At 52.3% G+C, this 20,835-nt stretch overlaps 1 protein-coding gene across 1 annotated transcript in view; it reads right to left on the reverse strand.

The window, feature by feature from the left end:
• The window catches only part of LOC144752744 (uncharacterized), a 339,420-nt gene that overhangs the window by 118,688 nt on the left and 199,897 nt on the right, over nt 1-20,835 (reverse strand). The window lies entirely within an intron of this gene.

A 20,835-nucleotide genomic window follows, 5' to 3' on the forward strand; every position in this document is an offset into this window, starting at 1 on the left:
TTTGGTGCTTGAATACTGCAGAAGATTGGGTGACCAAGTGCGTTCTATCTCTCGCCAGATTGGAGACGACGGCATCCTCAATCCAACGACTCCTCTCCACAGCTTGGTTCCAGGAGACTGGGTCAAAATAAAGAAGCACACTCGATCAAGCTGTCTGGCACCAAGGTGGGGAAAGAAACGCCAAGTAATCCTGGTAACAACCACTGCAGTGAAGGTCGCAGGTGTTCCCCAGTGGATCCACGCTGGCCACACCCAGAAGGTATTGCCAGACAAGGGATTTGAAGAAGAAGGGCATACAGCAGAGGACTCTGCAGGAGCCAGACCAGAAGCAGCTGACAACGAGCAGCCCAGCACCAGTCAGGCTGCAGGAACAGCAGACGTTGGCCCAGGAGTAGTTGACTACGAACTGCCAAGAATCCAGCCTGCTGAAGAGGTCCAGGAAGCTGAGCCAGGAGTAGCTGATGACGAGCTGCCAAGCATATGGCCAGAAGAATGGATACCGATGATTGATCTGACCGAAGATCCTATCAGAACAAGAGAGCGACTTAGTGAAGGTAGAGAGTGGACTAGTCAGGAAAAGCAAGGCACAGGCGAAGAACCTCAGCCGCCTGAGATTCACATCAAAACTGAGGAAGGAGAAGGTCAGACAGGGACAGAACAGGTGTTTGATACACCTCCACTAACTCCTGATGTGGATAAGGGACAGCTTAGAAATAGAGTAATAGTTCGAGCAGAAGAAAATCAAGAGATCGAAGTGCTTGAACAGGATCAGATAGGGTTAGAAGAACGGGTTCAGGAAACAGAAACAGAAACAGAGACAATCGAAAGCCAAAAACAAAATATTCCTGAACAAGGCCAGATTAGTAACCAGGCAGAAGAATTTGATGCTAGCCCTGGAACTAGCGAGATATGAGAAGAAGAAGAAGAAAGTGAAGCAGAATTGCCACAAGCTAAAGAGAACAAGAGGATAAGAGAAGAAGGTGAAGTCCAAGTACCCACTAAGAGAATAAAGAAAAGAAACAACCTTGAGCCTAGGTTCGTAAAGAGACTAAGGCTAAGGATAAAGACGGTGGAAGAAAAACGTGCAGAAGCAAGGAGAAGTGCACGGATAGCAGAGCAAGAAGAAAACTCTTCCAAAAGAAGGAGTGAACGAATAAAAAGACAAAACAAGAAGTACAAGTCTCCTGAATGGACACTCGTTTTGGAAGAACTTGAAGATCTTGATATAACTGACGTAAGCGACGGAGACCCCGTCCCTGAGTACTCTGCTGAAGAAGAAGACGAACCACCGTGAATTTGCACAAAGTAAGCTAGCTGTGTAAAGACACAAAGAGGGGTCAAGAAACTTCTTCTGAGCCGAAATGTCTGATTCAACTGTGAATGGTAGACCTAGTTGCAGTCGTTTCAAGACGTGCTGCAAGGTGTGTATATGTAGTATAGTAGTACTGATAGTAATTTGGATAGGACTAACAATCTTTATACCCTTCACTGTAAGTAAAGATATTAACATTGTCCCTACTGAAATTGTAAATACAGACAGTGAGGAGTTGACAACCCAGAGTGTAGCAAGACATGAGAGAGCACTGAGACAAACAAAACGAGACTTAGAAGCATCAGATGAGGGAGGACTACATTATCATGGAATTAAGAACAGGACACACTTAAATGTTTTTGCAAACTTGTTAATACACTATGTAGAGACTATGGAAATTGAAGATTGCTATGTCTGCATGAAGCTACCTACTTCTGTGGCTGAAGGCGTGACATACCATCACTTGCCATTAACATATGGAATCTCCTGTAGCATTTTAGCTAGTTTATTTTACAAAAGAGGACCGTTACAGTACTATTACTCTAATAATGATGTAATCTTTTCTGAACTTCCTATACGTGGGAACTTGAATCCTGTACATACCAAAAGCGACACCATAAGATATATGGGAGACTACTTCTTGACTATAGGTAACATTGACATAGCTGATGCACACAGAGATAACTTGACTTGTTCTTTGCGTGAACAGGAAAAGATGTTCCTGAACATGGCAGAGAAAAGAAGAATTAAAATACAAAAGAAGGCTAATGACGAAAGTCAGAAAAAGCCAAAGTGGGCAGAGAACATGGAAGGCACCTCAAATGGTGGGGCGGGACCTGCTCTGTTGCTGGATTTTGAAAAGAAAGGCAAGCTATGTCTTCACCGCGAGAAGACTAGCTATTATAATAATGTTTTCATTGGTTCCAGTGAATGCGAACATAATTACAAGGTAATTGGAGGTTGGGGTTTCAAAAATGGGTCCGAGCCTGTGTTTCCTGGAATTTATTATATTTGTGGGGACAAGGCTTATTTCAAATTGCCGGATCACTGGTATGGAAGCTGCTATTTTGGCATTGTCTTCCCGAAAATATACCATGTGAATGGAAAAGCTGGAAGCAATGAAGATACTAATGGCTTAGTGCGTAGTAAAAGAGAAAGTATAGGTGAAATTATGGGTAGTATTTTCAGTGCACTGATACCTGGAGTGGGAGTGGTTCTGAACACTCACAGAATTTGCAAATTGTCTACTATAGTGGATGTGCTGTCTACTGAAACAGCTCATGGATTTCTGCTGGTCAATACCGAAATGGTTGCGATCAGATCAATGGTTTTACAGAATCGACTTGCTCTTGACACCTTATTAGCGAAAGAGGGCGGAGTCTGCCGGATGTTGAAGGCGCAACATTGTTGCACTTATATTCCGGATAAAAGTGTACAGATCAAAAGATATGTGAAAAACATTACTAATTTGACAAAGGAACTCAAACCACTCGAGGTTGATAGTGCCTGGAAGAGACTGGTAGATGGTCTCTCAAATGTAGGTCATTGGCTTGCTAGTGTAGGTAAAAGCTTGTTGTTCAAGATACTGATGCCAATTGGTATTATAGGTCTTATTATATTTCTCATTTTTATCTGTTGTAAATGCCGTAAGCGCACCAAGAAACACGAGGTAAATGCAAGAGGGTTGAAACGGAGTGTGGATGAGATTGAATTGGAGGAAGTGAATGATCAGATATACAAAAAGGTGAAGACTTCTCACCCTACTAGAACTGAGAGAGAAAAGTTAGAACGATTGCTGGAAGAGATAGAACTTTATAAGGTGTGAAAGAAAGTTGGCATCTGGTTCCATTTTTTTTGTGATGATAGTAAATATCATCAAAGAGGGGATTGATGAAGCAAAGCTTCGCATATTTTGCGGCTTGCCGAAGTCAAAAACCTCGTTTATGTGTAATAAGGTAACATAAGTATGTTTTACTAACGTTTATTTTTGTTTAGGCAAAGTTTATGAAGCTTGCCTACGTGTATTTCTAATACACTTACCCCGTGTACTTTAACATGGCCGCCGCTTGTATTTTAGTTACTGCGCATGCGTCAGCCACACTCACGTGTCCTGACGCGTCTGCAGAAGTGGAGGGAAATTTATGCGCATGCGTAATTCATAGCTGTGCTCATCATGTGGTACTGCTCGTGCCACTGCTCTTGTGCTCGTATCAATGTAGCTAACATTTAGAATGCATAAGTTTATTTCTTGATGATGAGTTAAAAGTACAAACCCTGTGATGTGTTTTCATGATGACATTATTATGTATTAATTTGTTTTCGCTTACTTTTCATGTACCGCGGGGAATGGGGGTCTGTCTGTACTGAGAGCCATCTTGGAGGTCCCTTCTGCGCAGATGCGACTTTCCGGGGACCTGACAACCTTGGCTGATGGAACTTAGCCAGCTGGCACTAGTGGGCAAGATGCTCCTGAGAACTGACCTGCAAGCTCGGCTGAGCGGAGTCACATGACCCTACTACGTTACATTGTTAAAATGTCATTGTGTTTCTGCACAGTTTCTCCTGGGAACCCCAAACTTACTAGGCGGTACCCAAGTATGCTAATGAAGGCTTAAAATCTTGTATTGTGATTGGTGTGTTACCCAAATCCTACCTTAGGACCAATCGAAATTGAGGGATTCTGACACTTTGCAACATTGGGGGGTGGTACACTGTCCCCAAACTGTATATCTACCCTGGGTTCCCCTAGGGAACCGTCCGACTTGTCTGGTTTAGCTGACCTGTCACTGACCCATCGTACTCAATAGGTGACTGAAGATACAGAGCGCTGCGGAGCACTCTGTCCGAATTTGACCATAGACTAAGGTTCTACTGAACCTTAAAGTGCTGGCGAAGCACTTTGCTGGGAGTTCGCTGACCCAATCGGGGTCTTGATCGATAGCTGCAGAGCGGGTGGAGCGCAGGCGTTGCTTCCGAACTGTGGGTTCCGGTCCTGTCCTGAGAGGTCCTGTCCTGAGGGTTTGCTGTCCTGTCCTGAGGTCCTGTCCTGATTCCTTATCCGAGGGTATCCTGTCCTACCCGGGGTGTCCATTCTGCACCTGCTGTCCTTTGAAGGGTATCCTTCCTTGAGGGTTTCCTGTCCTTAACTGACCCGTGGCCAGGGTTTGGTTTCCACACCTTTCTAGGTAAATATTGATCTGAACCTCTTAAAATTCTTGCACCTTCTGAATTTCTAACTTTTGCTTTAATAAAGTTCACCATTGCATATGTTATTTTTCCATGTCTTTCCGCAAATATTGAAAGTCATTTGCATTTTTCACATAAGTTTGTTCCTATGTCTTCACACTTGTTAGAAATTATATTTTGCATTGCAGTTTGTCATTTTCTGATATGGTCTAGAACCTCATGGCCTAGATTGTTCAAAGGCCCTTCACCTTAAGTGAAGCGTGTTACTCTTTATAGGCCCTCCTGTAGTTATACCTACATAGTCTGCCCCTGCTCAAATAATTCTGATTAGCATAAGTATCTTCTCGTTATACTTTATATCAGTATTTCAATGATTACTCTGTCATTGTTTCTTTACAGCTATATCATTTACGTTTTCTTGGTTATTGATTGCCTTATTTTACTGTACCTTATACACGAAGCAAATGAACTTTAGATAAACATTTTAAAACTTCCAGTTGTCCGTGGTCATTTCAACAGTATTTTGAATGTTATTGGTTGGGTTTGTATTTTGCTGCCTTTCTTTTTACAGCTAGCTCCCTGATTCATTGTGGTCATTAGGTACTCGCATCGGTGGATGGTAAGTCGGGTGCACTGAGAAATAATAGAAGGGAACACACACACAAATTGGTAGAGCTCGTGAAGTCACCTGATCAATGTATATGGTGATTTGAAAGTATATGGGCCCTGAAGCCGGAAACGGCGAAAACTATTGGTCGGGTGGCCTCGCGCGCTCTATCACTATAACATTCAACAGAACTTGTGGAGATACAGAGAAAAGAAAGGCAGGGTCTGTACATCAGCGGGGTGGTGGTCAAGTAACCTGCGATTGATATTCCTATTGGGGCGGGGCCTAGACTGACTGCCATATGGTCTGTAGGCCTGGGCGGTAAATTCCGTTCCGCTCGCGGAATTTGCAGAATGTGGGTAATTTCGCGTTCCGCAGCGAATGCGAAATTGCCCCAAATTCTGCATTCCGCAACTTTGTGAAATTTTTTGCTTGTTCGCGTTCTCAAAATGCGTGTTCGTGAGATATTTCCCCCCGAGCACGCAAACAGCGATTGCGAACAGTAAAAAAGCATCGCTAACAAGTAATTCCGCCTGTTTGCAGAATTTTTGCGTGTTCGCGGAGATTTTTTACCATTTCGCGGAGATTTGTGTAACGCGATTACGCAAATTTTGCCCACCCCTAATGGTTTGTCCCTGTGTATAGTGGCACAGTGAGTAAGGACACTGTGGTCTGGAATGCGGCTCAGAGTAATATCCAGTGACTGGGATGAATCCAAGCTTTCCATCATGGCTTTTTGTTCTTCTTGGAAGTTGCAACTAGGCCACTTGAACCCTGGTGCACCTGTGTGTACAGCGCCTGGCCACTAGTTGCGTGTAGTGCTCGGCACCTCATGTTCTAAGGCAGGTTTGTCCAGGAAACATTTTGAAGGCACAGGTTAAAAATAACCTCCTTCGGCAGGTAGCCAAGATCCAGTTCTGTAACATGAACGTGCGTGCTCTCAGCATTACTAATGTCAGTAAAATGTCTTGCCTCAACTCATGAATTAAACATTTAGGGGCATATGTAGGTAATTTACATTTTGCGATTGTCAAATAGCAATTTTTAAGGAATCGCTATTTGAGAATTGCAAAATGGAATGTAGGTAATTAATCGCAATTTTTTTGCGAATCTCTAAAATTCCTTAATTGCGATTCGCAAATTGCGAATCGCAATTAAGGAATTAGTGTCCCATTCATTCCTATGGGCCAAGAGGCCCATAGGAATGAATGGGGATACATTCTCAAATTGTGATTTTCTATGAGAAAATCACAATTTGAGAATCGCAATTCCAAGGGTGCCAGGGTGTCCAAAGGACACCTGTTGCACCCCTGGAATGTGCCTGTAAGTACATGTGGCGCACATACATGCCCTAAGGGCATGTCAGTGCGCCACATGGCACTTTGAATTTAAAAAAAATGCATTTGACAGGAAATTGCAAAATACCATCTACTTGGAGTGGGAGGTATTTTGCGATTCCTTGAGCCAAAATCGCAGTTTGCGAGGCACCCCTACATAGCATTTAAGGAATCGCAAAATTGCGACTCCTTAAATGCTTGAGCAAAATAAGGAATCACAATTTTTGCGATTCCTTATTTTGCTATGTGGCCCATACATACCAAAGCACCGTTTGCGATTCGCAAACACCTTCCTACATATGGCCGTTAGAAGTTTGCTCTAAACTGCTTTTGCAAGGGCTTGGAAGTCTGCTCAAACCAGGACATAAGGACCTAATGGTTTTGTGGAATCAGGTGTGCAAACTGTGAGAACCCGTGGCAGCCCCCCCCCCTCACACACACACACACACACTTTTCGCCTGGTTTCTGATGCAACTTTCACTGAGGGGTACTGAGCCCCTGCCCGCCAGGCTCCCAGTATTCTTTGCCCTAAACCTGTACCAGGATTTGCCCAGCTTCAGCCGCCCCTGTAAGTCCCTAGTAAATAGCACCCCTGATAACTCTGACATCAACGCTTTTGACATGTGGACGCTATTTATTGGTTCCCGTCTGAGTGTTACTCTAATTTTGAAACAATAATGAATTGCATTGCAAATGTGTCTACAACATTTCTACTTTGTTTACATTTTTGGCAGACATTTATTCACAAATGTCTCTCTCACTGCACCGTTCACTGGAGCATCTATAGATTGTATATGAGTCTGTATTTGTTTTATCCTCCAGGGGACAGTCCATTCTGTTAATATTCGATCTGTGTGCTTGTTGCTTGTTAGGGCAGGAAACTGAGGCTTGAGGCTTTTAGTGGAGACAGCCACTGTTCTCTTAACTAGTATTGATTACACGGGTTCCCAGGGTCACAGGGTTGCCCCATATTTGAAGATAGATTGATTAAACAGTTGAGAGAGTGAAGGGTGAGTGCCAACCAGCGAGGCTCACAAATACTTGAGTGAGTGCAGACTGAGTGTAGGCCAATGAAATTGGCAAACAGCTGAGTGGGAGCAGGCTGAGTGCTGACTAATGAGGTTTGCAAACAGTTAAATGAGTGAAGGCTGAGGGGTGACTTATGTCCATGTGTTTTACAAATGCTCCTGTGATGGGGTTCGGTACTGACCCCCTGGACGCACTGGGCACAGAGGTGGCGCCCCCTGCCGCACCCAGCAGATGAAACACCCTCCAGAACATCAGAAGAGGGTCCCAGAAGAGGTCACCCGAGCTGCCAGCATGCTACAAGTGATAAAAAGCACGCGTGTCTCTCACACGTCCTCATACAATGATGCAACCCGCTTCTAAGCGCTGAGTCCATTAGCACGGTAACAGCGCCTCGGTGCTCACCAGGCGCTACACAGCATGGGGGCGCTGCAACGACCACACCATGAGAGCGCTGCTCAAGTGGACAAGCGCCTCTCCGGCGCGCCCCTTACAGGAGTAGTAAGCGCTATACAATAATATATATAATACACTCTCCCGAGAGCCCCTGCCCCACGCACAGCTGTCTGGATCCCAGCGCCCCCTCCACACTCACTGACCCTCTGCAGATCTCATGTGCCTCAGAGCTGCCGACGGTCACCGGCGCGGAGGGAGGCGCCGTGATCTACTCATCAATTGATTCTGAATCCCTCCAAAACTGAATTCCTCCTCACTCTCTCCTCCCCCGGTTCAATCATGGATGGATCAGATGAATCTACTAAACAATAAACCCATCATTGTCGACAGTGCAAAATCCCTTGGTGTCATTCTTGATAAAAAACTCAATCTAACTCCCCACATCAACTCTATTGCAAAATCTGCTCGCTACCAACTGCGCCTTCTTTGGGGAATCCGTCGCTTCTTCCCGGAGCAGGACCTTATAACCCTGGTGCAATCGCTGGTCCTCTCTAGACTAGACTACTGCAATTCTCTACTTACTGGCCTCCCCAAATCTCACCTGTCCCCACTTAAGTCTGTCTTCCATTCAGCAGCTCGTTTCATTTATGGGGCCAAAAGAAGCGATCACATCACGCCGATGTTATCCACCCTCCGCTGGCTTCCCTTCGAGGCTAGAGCTATCTACAAGACTGCCTGCATTACCCACAAAGCCTTGCACTCCTCATCTCCCAGCTACCTGGCGAATAAACTGAAACTCTCTGGTGGCTCTAGACGTTCACGCAATGCGGAGAATCTACTGCTTGAACCTCCCACTTTCAAGAAGGAAAGAACAATGGCCCAATCCTTTTCAGGCAACGCAGTGAGAATCTGGAACTCCTTTCCACCTCAACTCCGGACCACCGCCTCCTCCCAGGCCTTCAAAAGGGACCTCAAAGTTCTCCTCCTCCAGAGACACCTCCAAAAGTAACTCACGTCCTCTTGCTATTTGTGAGGAAGACTTCCCACTACTGATAATTTCTACTTTCCATGACCATGGAAGTGCCTTCCCAGTGTATGCCTGTGATTGGAGGGTCTGCCTTTTTGCAGTATTTTCCATGTACTGGTGTTCGGTGCCCTTTTGTAACATGCACACACCACTCTGCCCTTGCAACACACGGCTGCTACCTCTCACATGTCTTTACCCTTGATACTTGCACAAGTGCCACCTGGCCCACGTAACGCTTGTTCCTGAGCCTGAGTGTCTAGCACCTATTGCAGGACTATACCTCTAATTATACTCTGTTTTCTCTTATAACTGCACACTTGTCACTTTCTTTTCCTCTTGTGCACTTTTGACTACCTCATGTATTTTGGTTGCTCACAATTTTTACTCAAGTATTTTGTTTGCTCACGATTGTCACTTTTACCTTTACTACCTCATGTATTTTGGTTGCTCACAATTTTTACTCAAGTATTTTGTTTGCTCACGATTGTCACTATTACCTTTACTACCTCATGTATTTTGTTTGCTCACTATTACCTTATGTAAGTAACGTATGTTTTTGCAATCTGTTCTTTTGTAATGTTTCTCATTATGTTTCATGTCTGTTCCTAATGTGAAGCGCTCTGACGCCTTCGGGTAAAGTCTGCGCTATATAAAAATGCATAAATAAATAAATAAATAAATAAAGTGATGCCGCGGGGTGAGTCATGCTGCCCATGCCATCCGATACCCACCCTCTGTGCAGGGGGGGGGGGTGGGCAGGGAGGAATTTTAAGCAGTCACTCGATGACTGAAGGCAGCCGGGGGTGAATTATTGATGGAGGCGAGCTGCGGCCTCCTTCGGCCTCGGGCCCCGAGGTAAAGGGGCCCCAAGGGTCCCAGGGCCCCCACCCCGGGGCCCACAGGAGCCGCTCCTTTATAGAAGTAGAAGTGAAGCGCGTGCACGCCATTAAAGAGCTTAAAGGCCCCGGGGGCTTTTAATAGCGCAGAAGTGCTCACAGCGCTTTCCTCCCGCCCCGTAGGGCGCAGACCCCCGATCTTCCACAAATACCCCAAACCCTCAGCGACCCTCCCTGGGGAAACTAGCGCCTTGAGGCGGTTCCTTTATAGATCCAATATTGCATGGATGCAGTGTGTTCTATTCGTTCATTTAGCCATCATCCATTTTTCATCCATTCATTCATTCATTCGGTCGCCTGCTCGAAATTGTTTGCATGGTACAACCCCCCCCCCCTTCTACCCTCCCAGGCTGCGCCCACCGCTGTTCATACCTGTGACCCCCCCCGCTGTTCATACCTGTGACCCCCCCCGCTGTTCATACCTGTGACCCCCCCACTGTTCATACCTGTCACCCCCCCCGCTGTTCATACCTGTGACCCCCCCTGCTGTTCATACCTGTCACCCCCCCTGCTGTTCATACCTGTCACCCCCCCTGCTGTTCATACCTGTCACCCCCCCGCTGTTCATACCTGTGACCCCCCCCGCTGTTCATACCTGTGACCCCCCCGCTGTTCATACCTGTCACCCCCCCGCTGTTCATACCTGTGACCCCCCCTGCTGTTCATACCTGTCACCCCCCCTGCTGTTCACACCTGTCACCCCCCCTGCTGTTCATACCTGTCACCCCCCCGCTGTTCATACCTGTGACCCCCCCCGCTGTTCATACCTTTGACCCTCCCGCTGATCATACCTGTGACCCCCCTGCTGTTCATATCTGTCACCCCTCCTGCTGTTCATACCTGTCACCCCCGCTGTTCATACCTGTAACCCCCCCCGCTGTTCATACCTGTCACCCCCCGCTGTTCATACCTGTAACCCCCCCTGCTGTTCATACCTGTCACCCCCCGCTGTTCATTCCTGCGACCCCCCCTGCTGTTCATATCTGTTACCCCCCCTGCTGTTCATACCTGTCACCCCCCCCTGCTGTTCATACCTGTCACCCCCCCTGCTGTTCATACCTGTCACCCCCCCTGCTGTTCATACCTGTCACCCCTACTGCTGTTCATACCTGTCACCCCCCCTGCTGTTCATACCTGTCACCCCCCGCTGTTCATACCTGTGACCCCCCCTGCTGTTCATACCTGTCACCCCCCCTGCTGTTCATACCTGTCACCCCTACTGCTGTTCATACCTGTCACCCCCCCTGCTGTTCATACCTGTCACCCCCCGCTGTTCATACCTGTAACCCCCCCGCTGTTCATACCTGTCACCCCCCTGCTGTTCATACCTGTCACCCCCCCTGCTGTTCATACCTGTCACCCCCCGCTGTTCATACCTGTAACCCCCCGCTGTTCATACCTGTAACCCCCCCGCTGTTCATACCTGTGACCCCCCCCGCTGTTCATACCTGTGACCCCCCCCGCTGTTCATACCTGTCACCCCCCCTGCTGTCCATATCTGTCACCCCCCCTGCTGTTCAGACCTGTCACTCCCCCGCTGTTCATACCTGTGACCCCCCCGCTGTTCATACCTGTGACCCCCCCGTTGTTCATACCTGTGACCCCCCGTTGTTCATACCTGTGACCCCCCCGCTGTTCATACCTGTGACCCCTCCTGCTGTTCATACCTGTCACCCCCCCTGCTGTTCATACCTGTCACCCCCCCTGCTGTTCATACCTGTCACCCCCCGCTGATCATACCTGTGACCCCCCCCGCTGTTCATACCTTTGACCCCCCCGCTGATCATACCTGTGACCCCCCTGCTGTTCATATCTGTCACCCCTCCTGCTGTTCATACCTGTCACCCCCTTGCTGTTCATACCTGTCACCCCCCGCTGTTCATACCTGTAACCCCCCCCCGCTGTTCATACCTGTCACCCCCCCCGCTGTTCATACCTGTAACCCCCCCTGCTGTTCATACCTGTCACCCCCCGCTGTTCATACCTGTGACCCCCCCTGCTGTTCATATCTGTTACCCCTACTGCTGTTCATACCTGTCACCCCCCGCTGTTCATACCTGTCACCCCCCCGCTGTTCATACCTGTAACCCCCCCGCTGTTCATACCTGTCACCCCCTCTGCTGTTCATACCTGTCACCCCCCCTGCTGTTCATACCTGTCACCCCCGCTGTTCATACCTGTAACCCCCCGCTGTTCATACCTGTAATCCCCCCGCTGTTCATACCTGTGACCCCCCCGCTGTTCATACCTGTGACCCCCCCCGCTGTTCATACCTGTGACCCCCCCTGCTGTTCATATCTGTCACCCCCCCTGCTGTTCATATCTGTCACCCCCCCTGCTGTTCATGCCTGTCACCCCCCCTGTTCATACCTGTGACCCCCCCGCTGTTCATACCTGTGACCCCCCCCGTTGTTCATACCTGTGACCCCCCGCTGTTCATACCTGTGACCCCCCCGCTGTTCATACCTGTCACCCCTCACCCTGCTGTTCATACCTGTCACCCCCCCTGCTGTTCATACCTGTCACCCCCCCTGCTGTTCATACCTGTCAGCCCCCCGCTGTTCATACCTGTGACCCCCCCCGCTGTTCATACCTTTGACCCCCCCGCTGATCATACCTGTGACCACCCCTGCTGTTCATATCTGTCACCCCTCCTGCTGTTCATACCTGTCACCCCCTTGCTGATCATACCTGTCACCCCCCCCGCTGTTCATACCTGTAACCCCCCCCGCTGTTCATACCTGTCACCCCCCCCGCTGTTCATACCTGTAACCCCCCCTGCTGTTCATACCTGTCACCCCCCCGCTGTTCATACCTGTGACCCCCCCGCTGTTCATTCCTGTGACCCCCCCTGCTGTTCATACCTGTCACCCCCCTGCTGTTCATACCTGTCACCCCCCCGCTGTTCATACCTGTAACCCCCCGCTGTTCATACCTGTAACCCCCCGCTGTTCATACCTGTGACCCCCCCGCTGTTCATACCTGTGACCCCCCCTGCTGTTCATATCTGTCACCCCCCCTGCTGTTCATATCTGTCACCCCCCCTGCTGTTCAGACCTGTCACTCCCCCGCTGTTCATACCTGTGACCCCCCTGCTGTTCATACCTGTGACCCCCCGTTGTTCATACCTGTGACCCCCCGTTGTTCATACCTGTGACCCCCCCGCTGTTCATACCTGTGACCCCTCCTGCTGTTCATACCTGTCACCCCCCGCTGTTCATACCTGTAACCCCCCCCGCTGTTCATACCTGTCACCCCCCGCTGTTCATACCTGTAACCCCCCCTGCTGTTCATACCTGTCACGCCCCCGCTGTTCATTCCTGTGACCCCCCCTGCTGTTCATATCTGTTACCCCCCCTGCTGTTCATACCTGTCACCCCCCCTGCTGTTCATACCTGTCACCCCCCCTGCTGTTCATACCTGTCACCCCTACTGCTGTTCATACCTGTCACCCCCCCGCTGTTCATACCTGTCACCCCCCGCTATTCATACCTGTCACCCCCCCTGCTGTTCATACCTGTCACCCCCCCTGCTGTTCATACCTGTCACCCCTACTGCTGTTCATACCTGTCACCCCCCCTGCTGTTCATACCTGTCACCCCCCGCTGTTCATACCTGTAACCCCCCCGCTGTTCATACCTGTCACCCCCCCTGCTGTTCATACCTGTCACCCCCCCTGCTGTTCATATCTGTCACCCCCCCGCTGTTCATACCTGTAACCCCCCGCTGTTCATACCTGTAACCCCCCCGCTGTTCATACCTGTGACCCCCCCCGCTGTTCATACCTGTGACCCCCCCCGCTGTTCATACCTGTGACCCCCCCTGCTGTTCATATCTGTCACCCCCCCTGCTGTTCATATCTGTCACCCCCCCTGCTGTTCAGACCTGTCACTCCCCCGCTGTTCATACCTGTGACCCCCCCGTTGTTCATACCTGTGACCCCCCGTTGTTCATACCTGTGACCCCCCCGCTGTTCATACCTGTGACCCCTCCTGCTGTTCATACCTGTCACCCCCCCTGCTGTTCATACCTGTCACCCCCCTGCTGTTCATACCTGTCACCCCCCGCTGATCATACCTGTGACCCCCCCCGCTGTTCATACCTTTGACCCCCCCGCTGATCATACCTGTGACCCCCCTGCTGTTCATATCTGTCACCCCTCCTGCTGTTCATACCTGTCACCCCCTTGCTGTTCATACCTGTCACCCCCCGCTGTTCATACCTGTAACCCCCCCCGCTGTTCATACCTGTCACCCCCCCCGCTGTTCATACCTGTAATCCCCCCTGCTGTTCATACCTGTCACCCCCCGCTGTTCATACCTGTGACCCCCCCTGCTGTTCATATCTGTTACCCCTACTGCTGTTCATACCTGTCACCCCCCGCTGTTCATACCTGTCACCCCCCCGCTGTTCATACCTGTAACCCCCCCGCTGTTCATACCTGTCACCCCCTCTGCTGTTCATACCTGTCACCCCCCCTGCTGTTCATACCTGTCACCCCCGCTGTTCATACCTGTAACCCCCCGCTGTTCATACCTGTAATCCCCCCGCTGTTCATACCTGTGACCCCCCCGCTGTTCATACCTGTGACCCCCCCGCTGTTCATACCTGTGACCCCCCCTGCTGTTCATATCTGTCACCCCCCCTGCTGTTCATATCTGTCACCCCCCCTGCTGTTCATGCCTGTCACCCCCCTGTTCATACCTGTGACCCCCCCGCTGTTCATACCTGTGACCCCCCCCGTTGTTCATACCTGTGACCCCCCGCTGTTCATACCTGTGACCCCCCCGCTGTTCATACCTGTCACCCCTCACCCTGCTGTTCATACCTGTCACCCCCCCTGCTGTTCATACCTGTCACCCCCCCTGCTGTTCATACCTGTCACCCCCCCGCTGTTCATACCTGTGACCCCCCCCGCTGTTCATACCTTTGACCCCCCCGCTGATCATACCTGTGACCACCCCTGCTGTTCATATCTGTCACCCCTCCTGCTGTTCATACCTGTCACCCCCCCCCCGCTGTTCATACCTGTAACCCCCCCCGCTGTTCATACCTGTCACCCCCCCCGCTGTTCATACCTGTAACCCCCCCTGCTGTTCATACCTGTCACCCCCCGCTGTTCATACCTGTGACCCCCCCCGCTGTTCATTCCTGTGACCCCCCCTGCTGTTCATATCTGTTACCCCTACTGCTGTTCATACCTGTCACCCCCCTGCTGTTCATACCTGTCACCCCCCCGCTGTTCATACCTGTAACCCCCCCGCTGTTCATACCTTTGACCCCCCCCGCTGTTCATTCCTGTGACCCCCCCTGCTGTTCATATCTGTTACCCCTACTGCTGTTCATACCTGTCACCCCCCCCTGCTGTTCATACCTGTCACCCCCCCGCTGTTCATACCTGTAACCCCCCGCTGTTCATACCTGTAACCCCCCGCTGTTCATACCTGTGACCCCCCCCGCTGTTCATACCTGTGACCCCCCCCGCTGTTCATACCTGTGACCCCCCTGCTGTTCATACCTGTCACTCCCCCGCTGTTCATATCTGTCACCCCCCCTGCTGTTCATACCTGTCACCCCCCCGCTGTTCATACCTGTGACCCCCCCGCTGTTCATACCTGTGACCCCCCCGCTGTTCATACCTGTGACCCTCCCCGCTGTTCATACCTGTGACGCCCCCTGCTGTTCATATCTGTCACCCCCCTGCTGTTTATACCTGTCACCCCCCTGCTGTTCATACCTGTCAACCCCCCGCTCTTCATACCTGTGACCCCCCCGCTGTTCATACCTGTGACCCCCCCGCTGTTCATACCTGTGACCCCCCCTGCTGTTCATATCTGTCACCCCCCTGCTGTTCATACCTGTCACCCCCTGCTGTTCATACCTGTCACCCCCCCTGCTGTTCATACCTGTGACCCCCCCCCGCTGTTCATACCTGTGACCCCCCCGCTGTTCATACCTGTGACCCCCCTGCTGTTCATACCTGTGACCCCCCCTGCTGTTCATATCTGTCACCCCCCTGCTGTTCATACCTGTCACCCCCTGCTGTTCATACCTGTCACCCCCCCGCTGTTCATACCTGTGGACCCCCCCCCGCTGTTCATACCTGTGACCCCCCCGCTGTTCATACCTGTGACCCCCTGCTGTTAATACCTGTGACCCCCCCTGCTGTGCATACCTGTCACCTCCCCCGCTGTTCATACCTGTCACCCCCCCTGCTATTCATACCGGTCACCCCCCTGCTGTTCATACCTGTCACCCCCCTGCTATGCATACCTGTCACCTCCCCTGCTGTTCATACCTGTAACCCCCCTGCTGTTGATACCTGTCACCCCCCCTGCTGTTCATACCTGTCACCCCCTGCTGTTCATACCTGTCACCCCCCTGCTGTTCATACCTGTCCCCCCTGCTGTTAATACCTGTCACCCCCCTGCTGTTCATACCTGTCACCCCCCATGCTGTTCATATCTGTCACCCCCCCTGCTGTTCATACCTGTCACCCCCCCTGCTGTTCATACCTGTCACCCCTCACCCTGCTGTTCATACCTGTCACCCCCCTGCTGTTCATACCTTTCACCCCCCGCTGTTCATACCTGTGACCCCCCCGCTGTTCATACCTGTCACCCCCTCTGCTGTTCATATCTGTCACCCCCCTGCTGTTCATACCTGTCACCCCCCTGCTGTACATACCTGTCACCCCCCTGCTGTTCATACCTGTCACCCCCCCGCTGTACATACCTGTCACCCCCCCTGCTGTTCATACCTGTCACCCCCCCTGCTGTTCATACCTGTCACCCCCCCCTGCTGTTCATACCTGTCACCCCGCCTGCTGTTCATACCTGTCACCCCTCACCCTGCTGTTCATACCTGTCACCCCCCTGCTGTTCATATCTGTCACCCCCCTGCTGTTCATACCTGTCGCCCCCCTGCTGTACATACCTGTCACCCCCCTGCTGTTCATACCTGTCACCCCCCCGCTGTACATACCTGTCACCTCCCCTGCTGTACATACCTGTCACCCCCCTGCTGTTCATACCTGTCACCCCCCGCTGTACATACCTGTCACCCCCCTGCTGTTCATACCTGTCACCCCCCTGCTGTTCATACCTGTCACCCCCCGCTGTACATACCTGTCACCCCCCTGCTGTTCATATCTGTCACCCCCCCTGCTGTTCATACCTGTCACCCCCCCTGCTGTATATACCTGTCACCCCCCTGCTGTTCATACCTGTCACCCCCCCTGCTGTGTATATACCTGTCACCCCCCTGCTGTTCATACCTGTCACCCCCCACGCTGTACATACGTGTCACCCCCTGCTGTTCATACCTTTCACCCCCGCTGTTCATATCTGTCACCCCCCCGCTGTACATACCTGTCACCCCCCTGCTGTTCATACCTGTCACCCCCCTGCTGTGCATACCTGTTACCCCCTGCTGTTCATACCTGTCACCCCCCCTGCTGTTCATATCTGTCACCCCCGCTGTACATACCTGTCACCCCCCCTGCTGTACATACCTGTCACCCCCCTGCTGTTCATAAGTGTCACCCCCCGCTGTACATACCTGTCACCCCCCTACTGTTCATACCTGTCACCCCCCCCTGCTGTTCATACCTGTCACCCCCCCCGCTGTTCATACCTGTGACCCCCCCCGCTGTTCATACCTGTGACCCCCCCGCTGTTCATACCTGTGACCCCCCCCCCTTCTACCCTCCCAGGCTGCGCCCCCTGCTGTTCATACCTGTCACCCCCCCGCGGTTCATACCTGTGACCATCCCCCGCTGTTCATACCTGTGACCCCCCTGCTGTTCATACCTGTGACACCCCCTGCTGTTCATACCTGTGACCCCCCCTGCTGTTCATACCTGTCACCCCCCTGCTGTTCATACCTGTCACCCCCCGCTGTTCATACCTGTCACCCCCCCGCTGTTCATACCTGTGACCCCCCCTGCTGATCATATCCGTCACCCCTCCTGCTGTTCATACCTGTCACCCCCCTTCTGTTCATACCTGTCACCCCCCGCTGTTCATACCTGTAACCCCCCCCCGCTGTTCATACCTGTCACCCCCCGCTGTTCATACCTGTAACCCCCCCTGCTGTTCATACCTGTCACCCCCCGCTGTTCATACCTGTGACCCCCCCTGCTATTCATATCTGTCACCCCCCCTGCTGTTCATACCTGTCACCCCCTGCTGTTCATACCTGCCCCCCCGCTGTTCATACCTGTAACCCCCCCCGCTGTTCATACCTGTCACCCCCCTGCTGTTCATACCTGTCACCCCCCCTGCTGTTCATACCTGTCAACCCCCCCCGCTGTTCATACCTGTAACCCCCCCACTGTTCATACCTGTGACCCCCCCGCTGTTCATACCTGTCACCCCCCGCTGTTCATACCTGTGACCCCCCCTGCTGTTCATATCTGTCACCCCCCCTGCTGTTCATATCTGTCACCCCCCCTGCTGTTCATACCTGTCACCCCCCGCTGTTCATACCTGTGACCCCCCGCTGTTCATACCTGTGACCCCCCCGCTGTTCATACCTGTGACCCCCCCTGCTGTTCATATCTGTCACCCCCCCTGCTGTTTATACCTGTCACCCCCCCTGCTGTTCATACCTGTCAACCCCCCGCTCTTCATACCTGTGACCCCCCGCTGTTCATACCTGTGACCCCCCGCTGTTCATACCTGTGACCCCCCCGCTGTTCATATCTGTGACCCCCCCGCTGTTCATATCTGTGACCCCCCCTGCTGTGCATACCTGTCACCTCCCCCGCTGTTCATACCTGTCACCCCCCCTGCTATTCATACCGGTCACCCCCCTGCTGTTCATACCTGTCACCCCCCTGCTGTGCATACCTGTCACCTCCCCCGCTGTTCATACCTGTCACCCCCCCTGCTATTTATACCGGTCACCCCCCTGCTATTCATACCGGTCACCCCCCTGCTGTGCATACCTGTCACCTCCCCTGCTGTTCATACCTGTAACCCCCCTGCTGTTGATACCTGTCACCCCCCCTGCTGTTCATACCTGTCACCCCCTGCTGTTCATACCTGTCACCCCCCTGCTGTTCATACCTGTCCCCCCTGCTGTTAATACCTGTGACCCCCTGCTGTTCATACCTGTCACCCCCCATGCTGTTCATACCTGTCACCCCCCTGCTGTTCATACCTGTCACCCCCCCTGCTGTTCATACCTGTCACCCCTCACCCTGCTGTTCATACCTGTCACCCCCCTGCTGTTCATACCTGTCACCCCCTGCTTTTCATACCTGTGACCCCCCCGCTGTTCATACCTGTCACCCCCCCTGCTGTTCATATCTGTCACCCCCCTGCTGTTCATACCTGTCACCCCCCTGCTGTTCATACCTGTCACCCCCCCGCTGTACATACATGTCACCCCCCCTGCTGTTCATACCTGTCACCCCCCTTGCTGTTCGTACCTGTCACCCCCCCGCTGTTCATATCTGTCACCCCGCCTGCTGTTCATACCTGTCACCCCTCACCCTGCTGTTCATACCTGTCACCCCCTGCTGTTCATATCTGTCACCCCCCTGCTGTTCATACCTGTCACCCCCCCTGCTGTACATACCTGTCACCCCGCTGCTGTTCATACCTGTCACCCCCCCGCTGTACATACCTGTCACCCCCCTGCTGTTCATACCTGTCACCCCCCGCTGTACATACCTGTCACCTCCCCTGCTGTACATACCTGTCACCCCCCTGCTGTTCATACCTGTCACCCCCCCGCTGTACATACCTGTCACCCCCCTGCTGTTCATACCTGTCACCCCCTGCTGTTCATACCTGTCACCCCCCTGCTGTTCATACCTGTCACCCCCGCTGTACATACCTGTCACCCCCCCGCTGTACATACCTGTCACCCCCTGCTGTTCATACCTGTCACCCCCCCTGCTGTTCATATCTGTCACCCCCCGCTGTACATACCTGTCACCCTCCTGCTGTTCATACGTGTCACCACCCGCTGTACATACCTGTCACCCCCCTACTGTTCATACCTGCCACCCCCCCTGCTGTACATACCTGTCACCCCGCAGCTGTTCATACCTGTCACCCCCCGCTGTACATACCTGTCACCCCCCTGCTGTACATACCTGTCACCCGCCTGCTGTTCATACCTCTCACCCCCCCTGCTGTTCATACCTGTGACCCCCCGCTGTTCATACCTGTCACCCCCCCTGCTGTTCATACCTGTCACCCCCCCGCTGTACATACCTGTCACCCCCGCTGTACATACCTGTCACCCCCTGCTGTTCATACCTGTGACCCCCCCGCTGTTCATACCTGTCACCCCCCCTGCTTTTCATACCTGTCACCCCCCCTGCTGTACATACCTGTCACCCCCCTGCTGTTCATACCTGTCACCCCCCCGCTGTTCATACCTGTCACCCCCCTGCTTTTCATACCTGTCACCCCCCCGCTGTTCATACCTGTCACCCCCCCCTGCTTTTCATACCTGTCACCCCCCCTGCTGTTCATACCTCTCACCCCCCGCTGTTCATATCTGTCACCCCCCTGCTGTACATACCTGTCACCCCCCTGCTGTGCATACCTGTCACCCCCTGCTGTTCATACCTGTCACCCCCCCTGTTGTTCATATCTGTCACCCCCCGCTGTACATACCTGTCACCCCCTGCTGTTCATACCTGTCATTCCCCCGCTGTACATACCTGTCACCTCCCTACTGTTCATACCTGTCACCCCCCCTGCTGTTCATACCTCTCACCCCCCGCTGTTCATATCTGTCACCCCCCCTGCTGTACATACCTGTCACCCCCCTGCTGTACATACCTGTCCCCCCTGCTGTACATACCTGTCACCCCCTACTGTTCATACCTGTCACCACCCTGCTGTTCATACCTCTCACTCCCCCGCTGTACATACCTGTCACCCCCCCTGCTGTACATACCTGTCACCCCCCTGCTGTTCATACCTGTCACCCCCCTGCTGTTCATACCTGTCACCCCCCTGCTGTTCATACCTGTCACTCCCCTGCTGTACATACCTGTCACCCCCCTGCTGTTCATACCTGTC

The sequence above is a fragment of the Lissotriton helveticus genome, chromosome 5_1, assembly GCF_964261635.1.
Source record: "Lissotriton helveticus chromosome 5_1, aLisHel1.1, whole genome shotgun sequence".
Taxonomy (NCBI): domain Eukaryota; kingdom Metazoa; phylum Chordata; class Amphibia; order Caudata; family Salamandridae; genus Lissotriton; species Lissotriton helveticus.